The sequence below is a fragment of the Amblyomma americanum genome, unplaced genomic scaffold, assembly GCF_052857255.1.
Source record: "Amblyomma americanum isolate KBUSLIRL-KWMA unplaced genomic scaffold, ASM5285725v1 scaffold_412, whole genome shotgun sequence".
Taxonomy (NCBI): Eukaryota; Metazoa; Arthropoda; class Arachnida; order Ixodida; family Ixodidae; genus Amblyomma; species Amblyomma americanum.
Window position 1 is genome coordinate 81,913 of NW_027526883.1, and position 5,197 is coordinate 87,109.

Consider the following 5,197-nt stretch of genomic DNA (forward strand, 5'->3'; position numbering starts at 1 on the left):
ACGCTCAGGCGCCCGTGTGCTGTGCGATGTCAGTGCACGTTGAAGATCCCCAGGTGGTCGAAATTATGCCGGAGCCCTCCACTACGGCACCTATTTCTCTTTCTTCTTTCACTCCATCCTTCATCCCTTCCCTTACGGCGCGGTTCAGGTGTCCAACGATATATGAGACAGATACTGTGCCATTTCCTTTGCCTCCAAAAAACCAATTATTATTAAAACCAATTATTAAAGGTCCGTTCATTACCGCAGAGGGTAAGAGACTATAAAGGACACAATGCGACCGCTTTCAAACCACACCACGTTTCGGTCGCATTCGTTTAGGCCCAAACAACCAACTTGAATTCGACCGACGTACTGGTCACGCCGATAAGAGCGCTTTCTCATTCGCTCGCAAAAAGAAGCCCTAAGCCTATAAATGAGCTCCGTAAAAGCAAGCGAATGGGAAGTGGCCGCAATCACCAGAAGGCTGCGCATACCTTTTTTCGGAAGAGGTGCACTGAGCAACCGTGAATCTGCCGAAAGCACGCAGCACTACTCCGTCCAAATGATTTATATTTATTCCGGCACAAAATAAACTGCAAAATGTACTTGCCTTCAGGCGTGCATCTTTATTCATATCAAGATATAGAGTATCTCATAATTGTACTGTTAGAATGGGCTGACGAAGAAGAACTTTGAAAGCTAAAAACAATGCTGCATTCCTAGTATTGAGTACACAAACACCCTTCTACATTGATGTCTACGTATCACACAGGTGCTGAAGATCTCTCGCAGCTCCTTCGAAATATATGAAATTTCTGCCGCTTTAGAAGGTGCACGTTGCATAGCCCATACTGAGAACCTAGAAATCGATTGTAATGCTATGGTCGATTGGCTTTTAACGAAGCTGCTTATTTGAGGCACAATGCATTCCGGGAAGCAGCTTCTGGCTCCACAGGTATGACCAGAAACACTTTACGTGGCTGACCTGTTTTGTTGTTGTTGTGCTGTTGTTGCTGTTGACCTCAGTAAACACTGCACACAGCCATGCGGGGGAATTGGCCAAGGATTTGTGGTGAATGTGAAGGAGGTAATACATAGATAATTTTGAGGAAAAGAAAGGCATGAGGCGGAGAGGTCGAATGATGAAATGACTGAAGCTGTAAGAAAAGTATTCGTTAAATAAAAATGAAACAATTTTAAAGTTACAGGAATAGAAAGCAGAAATTTTTAGACATGCGGAAGAATTTGAATATAGTTATACTATCGAAGTGGTGCTTCTTTTTTTCTTTTTGGTTGCATACGTTAAGATCGGCAGACTCTCTGTTATAAACAGTTTAATGGGCGTAAATTGGGCAAGTTTAGGAAAATCAATCCATAAGCACACAAAAAAGATGAAAGATGACTGCCGATCATGGGCCGAAAAAGCTTGTCGGCCGAAATGAATCCCTGTATATTTCATGACCATGACGCTAAACTTTAAGTGACATTGTATTTAGGATTTTCGGGGAATAGCAAGCGTGAGTTCGCGTCTAATTACCACAGATGTCAAAATTTTAGGAACAGCGATTGCACTAGGCCCGGGGCTATTCCTGGAAAAGATGCCTTCGACACTGCCGTCAAGTATCCCAAGTACATGTGGAATATTGCAAAACCACTTCTGTTCTTGACGCTTTCGGCGAAAACAAGAACATGAGCTTCGGTTACGCAAGCGCGCTTCAATCTAAGTCACCTGCATGCCACGGATCTTCTCGCAAGTAACAGATGCGTGCAACTACCCCTCTCCAGAATACTTTTTTCCGGTAGCTATTTCTTCTCGAGGTAGTCCTACTACATACAAACTCTAAGAAGCTTGAAGTGAAATTTTAGTGCTTCTGTTCACGAAATTCATTGTATGATTATTTCCGCCTGCATTCAAGCTTTTGCGTACACCAAAACCCTCTTTGAACACTCACTTGATAATTTCTTTAGTTTTTTTTTCCGTGTAACGTACACTGACGCACGTCAGTAAGTCGTCTAACGTACACTGACGCACATCAGTAAGTCAAGAGATGGCCCTTGTTTCTGAATAGTGAAGTAAGTAGCTATAATCTAGGGGAAATGAATTAATAGGATATAATATATTTAATATTGCGCTTAATTTCTCATTGTCTGCGCTAGTCACGTCGTGAGGCGACAGGTGAAATTTTCAATATCAAATGTGAAAGAAGCATCAGGCGCAAATGTTTAGGGCCGTAGACTTAGTCCCTTTAAAAACTAGAAGTCGAGAGTCGCTGTCAGCCAGAGGACGCTTTTATTATATTTTCGATAATTTTCAATAATCGACTCAACTTTTTCTTCGCTTTTACTGTCCGGGTCATTTACTATGCATCCCGTCTCCCGACAAATTCTCTTGTACCGAACTGCAAACACGTTAGCACCTTTCAAGTTGACCAATGCTGATTAATTTTATTTATGCATTTAACTAATACACTCAAATCTCTTCTAAAAATCACATCAGCGATGGAAAATGAAAAACACAAGAATAAGCAACGCACACTTAGAATGTGTAATAGAGGATAACAATACCCGCCGCGGTGGCTCAGTGGTTAGGGCGCTCGACTACTGATCCGGAGTTCCCGGGTTCGAACCCGACCGCGGCGGCTGCGTTTTTATGGACGAAAACGCTAAAGCGCTCGTGTGCTGTGCGATGTCAGTGCACTTTAATGATCCCCAGGTGGTCGAAATTATTCCGGAGCCCTCCACTACGGCACCTCTTCTTCCTTTCTTCTTTCATTCCTTCATTTATCCCATCCCTTACGGCGCGGTTCAGGTGTCCAACGATATATGAGACAGATACTGCGCTATTTTCTTTCCCCAAAAACCAATTAAAAAAAAGAGGATAACAAAAATAAAGACATTTCAAATCGCTGTTCAGATACCCGATATTTAAATGAAATTAGTTACCTTTAAATGCATGCAGATCGGTAGGTACCTCCTTTTTAGATATTTTCAGTAATGACATTCACAAATTCTGTTTTACTTGACGTCTGAGTGTCATTTGCGGGCTGTTTCTTCCACAGCTCTATAGCTTCAAAAAAAAATGAGCTTCGACAGAAGTTATTTCAGGTAATGTATGGCGGGACTGAGCATACAAAATGACAAAAATGCTACTTTCACAAAAAACAAAGCTGTTATACGCATTTGAAGAAGAGAAAATTGAAAAATGTAAAGCCCCTCAAGGGGATTTCACAGGGAACCTTCGGTGTCATGTGTTATCGTTTTTCGCGGATAGTTGATGATCACGGAGTTCTGAGTGTACTAGACGCCATGAACGGGGTTACTACTGTGACGAGGTTTAAATCATGTGGTCGGTTGCAATACAAATCTTTAACTCAGATTTTATCAGCAGCAGTGCGTTTACTGCTGCTGAAGAAACGTCAAGAAAGCCACAAGAGCTGAATGAATCAAATATTACAGTACACAAATACTTGATGCCGTGTTTTTCTCAATCTTAACCTTAGGTTCTACACCGCTTAGCACAAGATCTGCACAGCTGAAGAAAAAATTCGTTTGTTCATGTGGTGACTACAACAGAAGGCTATTGCTTGTTAATTTGGAATCGACACACTACATGCGAATGTACACACCATTATGGAAAGAAAGCAAAAAGCTAAAGAAAAGAATCTACGAAGTCAGGAGTGACTAGAGAACAACAGCAGAATCAAATTATCAGCAGTATTTCAAGCGTCAATGGGCAACTACCTGGTGGTGACAAAGACCACAGATATTCACGCACTCAGCCATTCTCGCGGCATTTTATGGCGGTTCGCACCGCAGATGCTAAAGATCAATGAACAGCTTAGCTGTCCTCGTACTGCAACATTAAGGACACAATAATTTTTTTTGAGCGTGTAATCAATTTCTGGTTCAGTTGCTTCTTGTTCCAAAAATAAGTTGTAACCAACAGTACAGTTTCGAGAACCCGAACTTGGAGGTAAACACTCGTGCTAGAAGCGATGTTTCCTTACTGAATGAGAGGCAATGGACCAGCTACGGAGAAGCATCGCACAGTCATGTCACGTCCATGACAGGGCCATCGCTTGCAGCAGAGCCCGTCCCGACAAATGTCACGTGATCGCTCTGTAGGCACGCCGTGTCAATTCAGGTAGGGCCCCAACTTCCTACTAAACTCATTCCGGCGGTTTCCACACAGAGAACGAAGGCGGGCATGTAGCTGAAGAAGGCGTGTAATGCAAGGATCTGGTTTGACACCAGCTCTACACAGCCTAGTGCATTCTAATGTAAGAAGAAAAATTATGTGGACCACACAGGCTTCTTCACACACAAAAAAATAATGGCACACAAAATACAAGGACGAAAGGACAGGCCTGTATACGTGTCTGTTCGTCCTTATCTTTCTAGCACCTATTTTATTTTTCCAGAATGTGCAACTAACTCCACTGAAGTTCTACATTTGCTGTCATTACGATTACGCTGTAAAAGTGCTTAACAATGCAGCCTTAAAGTCAGGAGAGCAAAAAGGGCGTTCGGCACACAAAAATAAGCCCCCAAAGCATTATCAGAGCCAGAGCGCCAACAACAAAGCGCGGCGCTTTGTTCCGGAGATTGGAGTAACTAGAGGGATAAGAATGGGTGGAGCGCAAGTGGCTCTGTCTGATCGTGGATAGCAGTTTACCAATATCCGTCAAGAGAAAAGTGTACAACAGCTATATCGGAGAGGTAGTCACGTACGGGACAGAAACTTGGAGTCTAACGAAAAAGGTTCAACTTAATTTAACGACAGCGCGGCCAGGTATGGAACGAAAAATTTTAGGTGTATGATGATGCTGTGAGTTTTATAGCGCAAGAGCATCTGCGGCCAAAGAGCGCCATGGCAGAAGGTATTTTCGTTTGCTCAAGGTGGGGTCAAAGACCCATTTCCCAAGCATTTCACACTGATTAAGCCAAGCGCCAAGAAAGGGTAAGCTTGTACACATTTTATTACCGGTGTGTACCCGGCGGCACTGGGGATCAAACCGCGCACCTCCCGCATGCGAGGCGGATGCTCAACCACTAGGCCACCGCTGCGGTCAAAATTTTATGTGTAATGTTATGAAACAGGAAGAGGGCGGAGTGGGCCAGGGATCACACCCGGGTTGATGACATCCTAGTCGAAACCAAGCGGAAGAAATGGGCTTGGACAGGCAATATAACCGATGGTCCTTAGGTTAACAGA